Source organism: Salvia hispanica, unplaced genomic scaffold (assembly GCF_023119035.1).
Source record: "Salvia hispanica cultivar TCC Black 2014 unplaced genomic scaffold, UniMelb_Shisp_WGS_1.0 HiC_scaffold_588, whole genome shotgun sequence".
In the NCBI taxonomy this organism is placed as follows: Eukaryota; Viridiplantae; Streptophyta; class Magnoliopsida; order Lamiales; family Lamiaceae; genus Salvia; species Salvia hispanica.
In genome coordinates, this window is record NW_025952342.1 from 41,318 (window position 1) to 56,844 (window position 15,527).

Sequence of the window (15,527 nt, forward strand, 5' to 3'; positions counted from 1 at the left end):
CCAGGATCGAGGCATTAGTCATCTACTTCAGGTAGATAAGATAAGTGAGAGTGCACGATCTGTTGCTGCCTAAGCATTTATATCAATAGAGCTTTGGCTCTCGTCTTGTAAAAAAAGAAAAGAAAAAAAAGTAGTATAAGGGCACCATAATTAAATATGTAATTAGCAGTGTATTGCTGAAGAAGTAATTGATTAGTGAATTGAAGATGAAAGCGAAAGATCCAAACATCGACTTTTTAGCAGTATATGTGTATGTAGAGCTGTAATTAAGACAAAATATGAAAACATTAAAGTAATTAAACATCAATCACTTTTACAAGGATTAACACGAAATTTAATTTCCTCCGTTTGACAAAATAAAGCATCCAAGAAAAAAGGACATTGATTCTTGTACAAGTAATAAAGCATCATCGACCGACAGGCTCTTCAATTTAATTTAGATTCTGCATTCTTTTTTAGTACTTAATTGATATTGGATCCAATAAAACTTCTAAATATGCCATTATAAAAAATTTTAAAAATTTATATGAACACGATGTATATATTTTACTTGCCTCATTGTGCTTGTATTGTCACTCCACTTGAATCTATATATATCGATAACTAATTGTTGAAATTCAGTCAAATTCTAATTAGATAATGAAATTTGGTAAAATTCTCTCATATCATAGTACGTTTAAAAAAATTGTATTGTAAATGATGAAGTGATAAAATTAAAATTTAGTCAAATTCTAATTAGATAATGAAATTTGGTAAAATTCTCTCATACACGTTAAAAAAATTGAATTGTAAATGATGAAGTGACAAAATTATTTAACTATCCAACAACTAATTACGAGCAAACGTAGAAGTGTACAATTTTGGCGACGTGAATGAAATAGTGGTACAAATGTGTTAATGTCTCAATATAAATAACTAAATGACGTTACAAAATAAAAACTATGCTGTAATAAATAAATAAATTCATTTCTCCACACTATAATAACCTATATGTTGTCGGTTGTCTCCTCCATGCTCCATGTTGCTACCTACCCACCGCTTCACTGACGGACCCAGGTGGGGTCGGGTGGGGTCGGTCGACCCCACCGTCGTCCGCCGAGAGCTGCCGGAGACTCCATTAAAGGACCTTCGATGCGCAACTCAACCTTCGACCCTCGGAGCTCCGCCTTGACGCCAAGAGACATAGCTCCACCGCAATTCTTCATCTTTTGAAATAAAAGAGAGAGATAGGTGAGAATAACAAAGAGATGGAGAGGAAGAGGGAGGGGTTGCCACTGTGGAAAGGAGCGATGGTGAAAAAGTGTTCTAAAGTAATTCTTACTTTTGAATGAAATGGGCTGAATAATTGAGTCTACTCTTAAAAGTGATAGTTATAGATTAATTAGAGTAATTATAATTATAATTATAATTATAATTATAATGTTCATTTTATTAATGACAATTTCATCATATTTTTTATTTATTTATTTTTTTGTAAAATTATTGATAAATATCAATAAGATTATTAGTTTTAAAATTAAAGATAACTTAAAAAATTAAGTCAGAAAATAAACTATTTAAAGTAAATATTGTCTTAAAAAATAATTATTTAAATATCATATTTATTATTATTTTCTAGTGTATTCGATCCCACGAGTTTTAATTCCTGCATCCGTCATTGCACCGCTTTCATGAATTTTTTTTTCTATCAACGCAACTTCAATTTTCTTAGATTTGGATGAAGGAAAATTGGAAAATTTTAAAGTTCAAATTTATCATTTAAAATTATCAAAAGTTGTAAAATAAATTGAAAAATAACTTAGTTTTTGTGATTTTATACTTAACTCAGTTTTTAATAATATCAGCGTTAGATTGCCTTAATTAAATATTTATATTTCTAGATGCAAGGATAAAGACTATGGAAGCCCTAAAGCCGTAATTGACTATTTAGGGTAAGTTAGGCAAATGTTTAATTAGAGATATCATAACTTTACATGATAAATTAAATTGAAATTGCAAAAGTTGAAAGAGAAAGAAAAGGATGGATGATCCACCAAATCCACTTTTTTTCACGAATTCATGAAGTGATTTCACACGTACTCCATTTTTTTCATTTTAAAGTACAATTAAATGATGGGAGAGTACTCGTAATTTTTTTTTTTCAAAAAATTGAAATTGATGATGATAATGATGAGTACTTTAGCGAGTAATGATTTTATGTCGAATAAAAAATGATTTTTCACATTAAATCCCTAAAATCTGTACATCATTAGAATTACAAGTTGAAGATCATTACTATATCTTTAAGACAAATTATATAAGATGTGAGCCATGTAGTAGACAGTATGTATATTGCCCATAAATCGTCCAAGTTCAATCATTTTTTTTATCAATCTGAGAATTTTAAAAGATACTAGTAGTCAACTAGTATATCATAATTTTCACATTAATATTGTTTAAACAGCTGAGCATTTTATCTAGTATACTTATTTTTGCACTTATCACATCATACATAACTCCCCCATATCCAAGATTAGAAGACATTTAAGAAAAAAGTATCAAAATTATGATATAATCAATCATTGTTGAAACTTATGAAAATGATTAAATATTGAATAACTTAATGATTTTCTGATTGCCTAAATATTATTTATGACATTAGAATGGTCAGTCTAAAATTATAAACTTTCCAAATACTATTGATGAGATGGTTGTCCTCTTAATTACCATTTGTTAGTCCACCTTCAGTTCTCTTATTTATTCACAAGTTAAAGAATTAATTAAAGACTTCTCTAACAAACATGACAATATTAGTAAATAATTGCAAATATTCGAGTTGTGTTTTAGCATAACATGGGCGATGATAAACTTAAATCGTGGAGATGGAATACTGTTTAATGGTAATTTTATACTATAAATTGCGGAAAATTGGTCGACATTGAGAGCGACCAAATTCAAGGTTTGTTAGGTGCAAAAAAGGAGCTATCATCAATGATGTAGTTTGTCTCTCTATATAATTCAACTAATTAACACATTTAAATAGCTAATTAACCTACTAGCAAGATTATATTTAAAATTCGAATTTTAAGGAGTATTTGAATTCAACTATGCGTGCATACCTTTGTATAAACATTTTTTTCACATATTACTATCATATAAGTCGAGATTGAGGGCATCCGCGTCACGCCCCCCTTGAACGTAATGCTCGTAGAACGCGTTGCAAGCTCTTGGGGTACGGGCACTTAGGCATCACTAATGCAATTAATAAAAATTTTAGAAATGAGATCCGTGAATGAAAACATCATTATCATGAAAAATGAGATCCATGAATGAATACATTATTATCTCATAGTACTTTAATTAGTGTTTTTTTTATTATAGGCTCTCTCAATTTTACTAATAAAATAAAACTGCGTAAAATCTTATGCTGAATAGAAAATGTTTCATCTAAAGTGGGACATAGTACTTAAATAATGTCGATTTTAATGTAATAGACCATCATTTTCAATCAAGTATTAAGAATTTTCGTCTTGTTTTGCAGCCTGGAAATTTTCATTGACCTTAAGGTTTAATTAATTTTGTCACAATTATTTATATCGGCGAAACAAAAAAGAAAATAGAGGTAAGTATATTTTCTTTTTTATTGAATATATTTGCTCTCAGTGGTTTCCACGTACTCTAAGAAAATAGACAGATTTTATTTTTTTGTCACTGAATATGATATATTGCATTTAAAGATGGAAGGATAATGTCTAATTATTGTTGCATATGCGTTGAAGTTACCTAATTTTTTTTGAATATGATTGATTAATATCATGTGGGGCTTATGATGAGACTTTAATTTATAGGTATTAACTTTATTAATTATATAAAATAAATAGGGTTTTAATTGTTGTAAAATTTATAAAATTAATGATGTTAATGATAATTTTTAAGTTATCTGTATCACACTAAATATTTAAAACAAAAACAAATAGTATCAATATGAACTTGCGGATATTGCTAGCTCACATAGTATTGCCTAATACTCCATTAATCTATAATTATATACGGAGTATTACAGAAAATTAATTTTTCTCGTTCTAATATTATCCTATAATTATATACGGTGTACTTGGATGTAATTTAATTATATTATGTTAGTACATAGTAATTTACTTTTTCTCCACAATCCGCTAATATCCCTTTTTTATGTTTGAGACTCATTAAATTTCAGAAGCATGCATCTATTGAAAAAATTATAGTAATGAATTATTATGAACTTTTTGATGGTCCAAACAATGGAAGAAAATAAATCTCTAGATTTTACCTCTAACTTTACACATTGGAAAAGTAACAAAGCGCCTTACTTTTTTATTTTTCTGCATGCAGGTTAATTAGAATAATTGTGTACTACTTGAGACTTCTAAGTCTTAAACTGTTTCTGATTGATTGACGAGTAGTACATGATAATTTTCAACAATTTACTAATAATTGGTGATTACTGATTAGGTATATTCAAAGGCTAGTTGATTATTACTCGATTTTGTTGATGATGAAAGCACCTAATAAAAAAAATATAAACATTATTAAAAATATAATTGTTTTAATTCATGTTCAAACGCATCGTTAATCATGATCAGTCATGTAGAGACTTAATATTGTGATTTGTATCTATAAATATGTCACGGAATATGTCTACAATATGGACGACAGTATAAATGGAACTATTTATATATTTTATTTCATATTTATCCTCCACAATTCAAAATCTAGGTAAAACATAATATTTCAGGTCATTATAGAAGAACTACTCCAATTTACTCTTTAAATTAGTACTCCATATAAATGGTCTTACATTAATGTAAGACGAAAACATCAAGAATATTCGCTTAATTTACTCTTTAGTTATTATTAAAATCGGGAAATATCTTTACAGTTATAATTCTTTACTAATATATATAGAGTAGTGATATAGGACAATCACTACTTAAATACGTAATTAAAGAACACAAATTTAGTTCACTATAAAAGCAATTTAGTTCACTAGCTATAAGACATTTTTGTTCACAACCCAATTTTGAAAACACAAAGTGAACCAAAATGCCATTATAGTGAACTAAATATGTCACGGAGTAAATATTTCACTATAAATTATAATGAACTAAATCTCTCTTATAGTGAACAAAAACAATTATTATAGTGAACTAAATCCGTGTTAGTTATGCATTTAAGATTAGTTATACTTTTATCTATCTCGTATATATTTTATTCTAATTAAAATATCTTCCAAAGTCAGTAGATCTACTCATCTACTTACCATACCGCGTGCTATACATAAAATTAAAATTAATAAAACAACATCATTTCTTTAAAACAATAAAATAAACTACTACTAGTCATCTTGAAAGAAATAGATACAAACTTTCTTATAACAATAAATCATGTAGTATGTATTTTTTAAAAGTGTTTCATGTCTGATTTGATTCCTTCCAAAGTCTATGATTAATTACACGAATATTTCAAGTGTGGGAAGCCACCACCAACATGCAGATCATACACATTTCCTCACAATTTCCCCTCGTCAAAAATATGGAATATGTCACTGAGATTCTGCATTGTATTAATTATTATCATACTATAAACATAACAATATATATTAATAACAAATGTTTTTAAGACTCTCGAACACGTAGTAATCTCTATGTGACTCAAATCTTCGATCTAGAGGAAAAACGTATTACCATGACTGAGTTGTGCTTCGTTGCTAATTCATTTAGTTGCTATTATTCCATAAGTTTGCCTAGCAAATTAGCCAGCGTGAAATTATTTGTTTCTAGGATCCAAGTTGAGAAATTTAATTCAATTTTTGAATATCTATTTCTTAAGGCAATTATTTTGTATATTATAAAAAAATAGAAAACCCGAATTTAGAATGTGACAATCACGTTGGTATCGTATTCCAATGTGCATTGCAGTTGAGAGGAGACTTCAGACTTGTAGGTTGTAGCCACATTCTAATAAATCGTAATTAAATAATTAATAAGTTAAATTGTTAATGAATTAAGTAAATGATTTGAGAGGTTATCACATTTGGTCCTTTTTATTTAAGAAAAATGTTCCTCACCCTTTTCTATATTTCAACCTTCCAAACTGTGCTTATTTATCCAAAAATTACTCCATTTTTTTTCTAGGTACAGGGAATAATATGTTTCTGCTAAAGAGAACAGTGCCGACTTTACCCACATAAATGACTATTGATCCAAATCCATTTGGATTAATGGGTTTGAAACAGTTGGATTTGATGAGATTATCAATTTAGGTAAAGATTTTATTATTTCTTCCTGTTTTTAGGCCTATTAATTTGGATTCGGATTTTAATGAGCTTTACATTGAATTTAGCCCAAATGTAGAGATGTACATATTACATATTGGGCCACACAATTCTTTGAATATTCTTGATTTTTGTGTAATTGATTTCAGACTCAATTAGGGTCAAGTCCATTGCTATCTGGTAAATAGGTTGTTAGATAACGTTAAGTTGTGTGTTGTTTATTTATTTCTGATTTTTGGGGTTCATGAAATCTATACATTGATCGTATTGTTATTTAATTTTGTCCCGAACTGGTTGGTTATTGGTATATAATGCTACTTTGTTGCTTATCAATTTTAGGCACTAAAAAATGTTTATACAAAAAGGGCTAATTATTTTGTGACAAATAGTCAAAAATTAATTTGGTAATTTTCTATTTGTTTTGATCTTTTAGCTACTGAAATTCTCAGATAATGTTACTACATTACTTGTTAGAACATGTGACCCATTTGGCAAGTCGTCACTGCTATATATCGCAATTAATGGGATAACGATAGGTTGTTGGTAAGTAATTCACTCCTATATTTAATTATATTACACAACTGATCGACATTATTTTAGAATATAGTGAAATGATTTTTATATTTATTTTTTTCAATGGAGATAATATTTTATTTTAACGTATTTTGGCTAGCTATTTTTCGGATGCCTAAATAATATATATAGTCCTAAATATAATAAACTAAGTGGTGACAGACATATATAACAACATTTGATTTGATTGAGATTTTAGAATATAAACTTTTATTATTAAAAATGTAACAGCATCGCATGAACTGTACGTTGCATGTGTCGTATTAATTCATATACATGTAAAATTAATATCTACTATTGTAATTAAATACTATCATAATTGCGTGACAGCTTAAGTGGCATGAGCACAACATAGATGTAAATATTTGGGGCAATAATTGTACGTGGATGGAATAAATGGGACAATAAATGTACCAAGGATTATATGTGCATAGATTAACAAAAGTATTTTAATAATTTTTTAAAAGGAGAAAAAAATTTAATTTATTTACTTACACCTCCGGAGGCTAAGGTTGTTGGACTAAAGGATGATAGTGTTCGGAGTTTCCTTTAGCCCAGATAAATGTGCAAATATGTGATGACTTGCTTAAAGTTAGAAGATGAATGTTATATAGAAGAACCAATTAGCTATGTGGCATTTTTTGCATCTTCTTCCATTTTGCAAGTTTTTACTTTGAAGATTCTGATGAGGGTTTATTTTGTTTTAACTCTTATGTTTTGTTTGGAGGGTATCTCTTTTGGACTTGTTCGTTTGGCTACATTCTGATTAGTTTTGTTTGGTTTGCTTTGATTTTTCATCACCGTATCTTTGTTCTTGTACGTCTAATCTTTTACTAAATTTCGTTTTTCTTTGATTATCGTCTTCAAAATGGAAGGAGACTCTCTTTTTTATAAAAGAAATGTCTAATATGGAGTAGTTAATTAACCAATAGATAATTCGTTTGCATATTTAGGAAAGCACACTTACACAAATAAACATAGTGGGGCAATATAGTTGGTAATGTCATTTCAAAAATCCCTTTCGAACTTTAAAATTTGGCTTCTTTCTCCAACAAAGTTAGTCTTTGTGTATGTCTTTAGATTGCTTTCTTCTTTACATTTCTTTACTTTTTCTCTTTCTTTTTCATCACATATAGACATATAGTGTTATTTTGTCTCTGGTTTTCTGTTTATTAATCATTTCGGCTATTTTTCGCACTTTATATATATAGCTCTCTTTCATTACTCATGCACAAATCACAATGATTGCAGAAACACAAGGCAAAGGCGGCTTTCAAATGAGGGATAATTATATAATGACAACTATGATTGCCTTATGCTATCATTTACTTAAATCCCTTTCCCATTATATTGACATGTAACTTTTCATCATTATATTTTTATATAATATACTTGAACAGTTGAATGTGTTTAGTAATTTTCTATCGTGAAAAATAGAAAGTAGAAATACCATAAAGATTGAATTGAATGTGGAAAATCATTTCATTCGTAATGAAATTAAATGCATTTGAAATAGTAATTTAAAATGAAATTTCACTGTTCATGGGTTTCAGACCGGCGATCTATGCACTATACTCATCAAGTGAAGAGACACATCATACATCAACCTTATATTTTCACAATTAAAGAATATCTTTTTAAGTTTCTATAAATGCAACACATTAAAAATATAAATTTTATTTTTATTAGCTAGTCTCTTAATAATTGATTTTATGCGTTTGTTTGTGGATTTTATATGTTTGTTTGTCATTCGTTGATATCATCAATAGATTGATCCGGTACAAACCTTTTCCCTACGTATGTAAATTATAGTAGTAATACACAATGTGGTATGATATAGATTTATATAATGTACGGAATAATTTATAAAATGCATATTTTGATAAAGATTGTAAATGATTACATATGAAAAGAAAAATTTTATTTATCTTCTACAATATCAGTTCTTAACTTCTTATATTCACGAATAACTATGAATTATAATAACATACTAGTAGTATTTATCTTGAAGAGAATATAAGTTGGAAAAACAACGTTAAGTCCATTTATTTTAATATAACTATCACACACAGGAAGTATTATTATGTTCCTCAGTTCCACTTTATATGTACGTATTATGCTTTAAAAGCGTCGATATATATACTTCTATTAATAAATAAAAACCAAAGATAATATTTTTATTCCGAAAGCTGCATTTTCTTGTTCTATGATTATTCTTTTTCTCAAGCAATTAGTTAGTGGCTACACTTTTGTATTCGAGTACTTTAAAATTTATGTCAAAAGTTACAAACTCCCTTTATTTGGTCCAACACTTTTGTGAGATGGTTTTTCCCATTTCATGAACAAAAGTGAGTGCTCTAATTAACCTCCTCGAGTTCAAATATTCATCAGATGTAACCAACAAGGTCAAACAAAAAAATCAGTGTCACACTGACAATCCATAAGTTAAAAAATCAACGGCAAGATAATAACCACAAAGTAAAAATCAACATAAGTTTTGGACATCCCAGATAGGGCATGATACAATATAACACATAGGGATCCAAATCGCTTGTCAAAATCTCTAAAGGTGTACTACACCAAGAGAAAATACATGTCTTCGGTTTATTAGAAAGACATATGGATATATTCCATCGTTTGAAACAAGAGTACCGAGAGTTTTTGATATATTTTAAAGGGAAAGAGATGTTCGATAGTTTCGGTTCCTCCTTGCACAACACACATCAATCATCATCAATTATATCCGAAATACTCCATACATTTGTAGCATGTTTTTAGTATTGAGTCTTCCTTGAAAATAAACTACATTTGAAGTTCCCTCGTGGTATCTATGCAAATTTTTCTAGTGTGGTAAAGAACTAATGATCCCCCGATAGCAGTTAGCATGCAAAATGACGTAGTAGGAGATGAAGAAAATAACACCAAGTTTATCATCACATCAAATCCCGCATCAGCATTTTTAATTCATAATTTTAAAAGTTGGAAGAGAGGATGGTGGAGATTGTAACTTTAATCTGGCCATCAATACATAGAATATTCATATTTGGATATCCTAAAAGTGACTGTGATATCTTTAATTTAAAAGTTGCATTGAAGAGTATCTGAAAAACCATTAGTAAAAAAATTTGATATTTAACCTTTTTACCACAGATTATTCACACGAAGTCATTTCCTTGGTGATTTACTACTATAATTATAGTATATCTAAAAACATTTCAAAATCAGATATTTCGACTATTCCAAAAATTGAGAAATAAAATTCAAATATAAATATATTAAATAAATTAATAAAATCAAATCAAAAATAAAAAGTCAACCAAATATGCGGCTTAGATTTCATAGCATTTAAAGAATATTGGAACTTCCTGTCTTCAAGAAGTTCACATTATAGGCCCTATCTGAAGAATGGTGTTTTATAGCTACGCTGTTCCCCCACCTACCAAATCCTAACACTCTGACACAATTGTTTAATCATGTTCATAATATTATGTGGCATTTTCAATATTAACTTCTTGTTCACAATTTTAGGAACTTTGCCAAGTTCATTCATATCTAGTGCATTTGATTTGAATTTATACCATATGAGAAAGTCATTTTATGTTTGGGTACAGTTCATACTATTAGATGCATAATTTGTTTTTTAAAACAAAATTTTCCTTAATTTAACTTGTGAGTGTGTTTAGTGTAATTTTTGTTTTCGTCATTTTCTTCAAATATAATTGATAGAATAGTGTTTATGTTGGAATCTATGCCCGGTCAATGGACTTTGACCAATTATAATTTTCAACGGACATTTAATTTTGTGAAATTAAATGATATAGCGTCGATCTACGTTCGGAGTAGATGACCGTGTATATTCATTTTCTCAAATCCGATTCCGTGAGTGAGAAATAAGGGATTAAAGTTGTGCAAAATTGCAAACTTAATGAGCTATGATATAAGCTTAGGAATAATTAAGAGAGTTAATTATCCCACATTGGAAGTTACAACCTTATTAAACTAGTATTTAATAAGAAGGATTATTACATGGAATAATTGTAGATGGACTAAGATGGGCTAGAGCCCACATGCGCGCCCCTCCTCCTGTAGCCTCGCGCCCTTGTCCTTGTCCTTCTAGCCGTCTTTGGGCTTAGTTGTGGCTTGGCCCAAGGCTAGTGGGTCTAGTTCTTTTAGACCACCACCGTTTCACGTCGCGAGCCAAGCGGGATGCCACCCCGTCGCATGACGCGGTAAGCCAACGTGGCTGACACGTGATAGTCCACGCATGAACGAATCTAGAAGCTTTAGATTCGACTCTCACTTCCGTAACGCTTTGTAACGCTACGTAACCGACGACGCTACGGTCAGCATGACAAATTATAGGCCCTATCCTCGAAGAATAGTGTTTTATATGCTACAACATTATAGGCCCTAAGCCATTCTAGCATTCTACACTCATAAACTAGAATCCACACTTTGCATCATACACTCTCTCCTCTCTCTCGCATTGTTCTTCCGTCGAAGCTCGCCTCTCCTCCATCCAACGCGGAGCTCGTTGATAGCGGTGCGCTTCACCGAGACGCAGCCGTTTTATCTTTGGGGACGAAACGCCAATCCGAAGAGCACTAGGGCGTATCTCGTCTTGCGGAAAGAGGCCTCCTCGACTCGCTAAATTCCTTTTCGCTTACTTGTTTCAATCTTCCTTGGTAATTTCGATTCAGTTAGTTCTTTGTATTCCTTCTTTTGGGTTGTATTACACCCGTTATATCTTGTAAATCCGAAACCAACTGTTTATACACGACTTCAATGTTCCTATATTTCTAGGGGTGGTGTGGTGCGATTGTTGGACCTTCTGAGAAGTGATGGCGGAAGTAAATGGTGTAAGGGAGGCAATGAAGCTCACATGGTCTTGAGGCTCTAACACGATAATTTCAAATATTACATGTTTCTATCTATGTAAACTAACAATGCAAATTGACAGACAACCGATCAAAAGGATCAACAATCCTAGATATGCTCTTAGAAATTCAAAAATATTGTTTATAGATCTTCTCTTTGTAGATGAGAACATGCAACACAAATCTTCTAGCCACTTCCTTTATTTTAGGTTTGAATAATGTGTCTACAACATTCTATCAGATCCTAAGTTTATGAAAAAAAAAAATGTCACAATTAAAAAAAAAAAAAAAGAGATGAGAGATTGAAAGCCTGCAAGGGAGTAGGAGCATCAATTTTTGTGGGTGCAATACTACCCTACTTATAGAATATTGATGAGCTTGGACTATAGATCTGAGGAGATTTTAGACTCGACCTTCTTTAATGATTTATAATTTATAAATTGAGCTCAATTGAACTAAAGTTCATTAAGACATTAATGTTAATATAGTATTTAATATTGACTTACTTTCAAAACTGAATTTCCAATAATCTAGACTCTTTTTGATTTACTTCATTTATCATGTTTAAGATAGGGCGGGGGAAAATATCGAAATACCGAAATGTTGGCCTTATCGTAGAAAAAATACCAAAAATATCAATTTTTGGTATACGTGACTTTCGTGACGTAATGATACCTACCGAAAGATTCCTGTAAGGTAAACGTGAATTTTAAAATACCGTGGTATACCGGTGCATACCGAAAATTAAGATATATACCGTAAACTAAGGTATATACCACAAAAATATAAATACAATTATATATAAAATATATTTTATATATTTTTAAAGTATAAAATCTATTGTGAAATATACATATAATTATGAATAAATTATATTTAATAATATTCTAAAAACTCGATTTTCTATTTTAATTGATGTTGAAAGTCGTATACCGCAAAGTAAGGTATACCAAACTTCAAGAAGTATACGAAAATGAGGATGATATCGGCATGAAAATTCGTCATACCAAAATAAGGTATACCGAAGTTCGGTATACCGAAAACTTTGGTAAGATAAATACATGACTTTTTCGATACCGTATTATCGGTAAGGTATACGTATGGTGGTTTCGGTAAGATATACCGTACTTCCCACCCTAGTTTAAGATATTCTATATCTATTAATTTTTTCTAAGAGTATTAAGCTTTTGAAGTTTTGATTATTATATTACATTCCATGTTTCCAACTAACTATGCTTCGTGTAATAAATTTGTTTCCAAAACATCTATTGTAGATATTATAAACTCTATTGTACTGCGATACGATTCTACAAAGTATTCTCTCCGTTTCACTCAAGGTGTCCACATTCTTGAGTGACTGAGATTTTAGAAGAGTGTTAAGTGAATAGTAGGGAGAAAAAGACAGTTGAATATTTTAATAAAGAGAGAGGAGAGGTGATTTATTTCCAACATAGAAAGTTTTGACGCCTTGAAGAGGACAAACTAAAATGAAAGTGATATCTTGTATTGACAAAGGAGTAATAATATTAGCCTTTCTCAATACTCTACTATCTAATATACCAAGAATATTGGGTTACAAAAATCTACGCTCTAATATATCATAGTAGTGCATAATCAGACTATATATTTAAGATTATTTATATAGATTTTAGAAATAAGGTATTGATAAAAAAAAAAACTAAATTTATCTAGATGTCAAGTCTCAACCATTTCATAAAAAATGAAAGTATGAGATTAATTAATAACATGGAGATCATGTTGAGATCCATTTAGTTCATATAAGGGGTATGTATAAAATAAAATAATATAAAAATGACCTCCGTGTTATGAACGAAGTCGATTTAAAATCATTTGATTGGTATCTAAAAATGATATAGTTTGTGTTTTGTTATTTAGTTATGCATTAGTATTTGTTTTTTTTTAACACCATGTATCCTTTAGAAATAAATATTAAATAATTCAATTTAATGATATACCACCAATATCGATGAAATTAAAATAACTAAAAAACATTTGTTGATTACAATTTAGGAATCAAATTGCAATTTATAGTTTGCCCCAACACTCTACAATGCTACCACGTTTGAGACCGCACCGTCCGGCATGCCTGATTTTATGCCACAAATGCGGTCCTAGGACCCTTGCATCCCACAATGCACAAGGTTGGAACCCACCGCAAATTTTGAGGTTTAGCCCCATTAATTTGGAGCTTGTGTTACTACTGTCTTTAAGCAAAATTATATGTGAGGGCAAAATTAGTACGTACGATTTCCTTCTTTAAATCTACTAATCCAAAAATATTAAGGAGTCGTTTGCTTTCTGTGAAATAGGGAGTTAGTGAATTTTATCCGTGGATTGCATGTGTTTGGTTTTCCATCATTTATTACTCATTGGCACAAGAATTGGGAGTAGGTCCGTGGTAATTGTATAGATAGTTGTTGTTTACATATCTTAGAGTGAGGCTCCGATGTGTAAATTGTCTCGTTCTCCACACCCAACAAAGAAGCTAAAATTCTTATTTTATCCCTTAATTATTGTCTTCACCATTACATTCGTTGTTTAGCTTCTTCAACGCTGCTTTCCTTCTTCGACCATTGATTATTCACCAACACTTTTTCATCGGCGTTGAAAATTTGGAATTCGAAAATTCTTTTCTTTGCTCCACATCAATTTGAGGTCAGTTCCTACTCCACGAGAATTTTGAGTTCGTAAAATTTCAAAATTTCGAGATCCGTAAAATTGATTGGATTGTTTATGTTACAAAATTTGTCATGCAATATGGACCACAGATTATTCACCAACATTTCTTCATCGGCGTTGAAGATCTGAAATTCAAAATTCATTTATTGTTCCACATCAATTTCAGGTCAGTTCCTACTCCATGAGAATTTGGAGTTATGTAAAATTTAGAGATATGTAAAATTTCAAAATTTTGGTTGTAAAACAAAACCATCTAACCTACATGTCCATATGCACGTGATGGTAATAACCAAACCAGGAACTACCAGGATGACAAAACTACCCAAATAAAATGAAGAACAAAATGTGGAAACGGCTGAACAGGAAGCCGAGAAGCACTTACTCAAGGGTTTGCAGTGACTTGCAATTTTCTCTATAGTTTGTTGAAGGTAGTGAGAACAAGAATGAGAGAATTCCCTTTTATATTTTGACTCCTAGAGCGTGAAAGGTTATAAGCATCGTTTCCTGAATCGAAGGAAGACAAATTCGTCATTGTAATAATTTATCAGTTATTAAACATGTCAAACCAAACATGTGCTGCTGTAATACATAATTTAGTTCATGGAAACCAAACAGCTGACGCGAAAAATGGAACAATAGTTTGGTCAATTATTTTTACTGCCATTGTCTTAACTTATAATTGGGTTTCACCAAAATCAAACGACTCCTAAGTCAAAGAAAAAAATAAACTCAACTAACTCACAAACTTGACACTTTGGATGTGTGCAAAATCAGCGTCATGACGTTCGACTTGTCCACGCAATTTCTCCGAATGTGATTTTCATTCATTTATTCGTTTTAGAAATTTAGGTGCTGTCCTTCTAGATCATTTATATTTATTTCCATTTTTTAATCATGATTGATGTCAAATTTCTGACTATTATTCATTGACAACAGAAGTTCGAAACCGACCCTCAACCGTCAGAATTGATTGATCTATTAATATTATTAATTACTACTAATTCATCTTCGAATCAATCTATTTAGGGCATTAGCAATAAGGATCCTTCTCCGGAGCCCATCTCAAAGCCTATCTCTGCCAACGT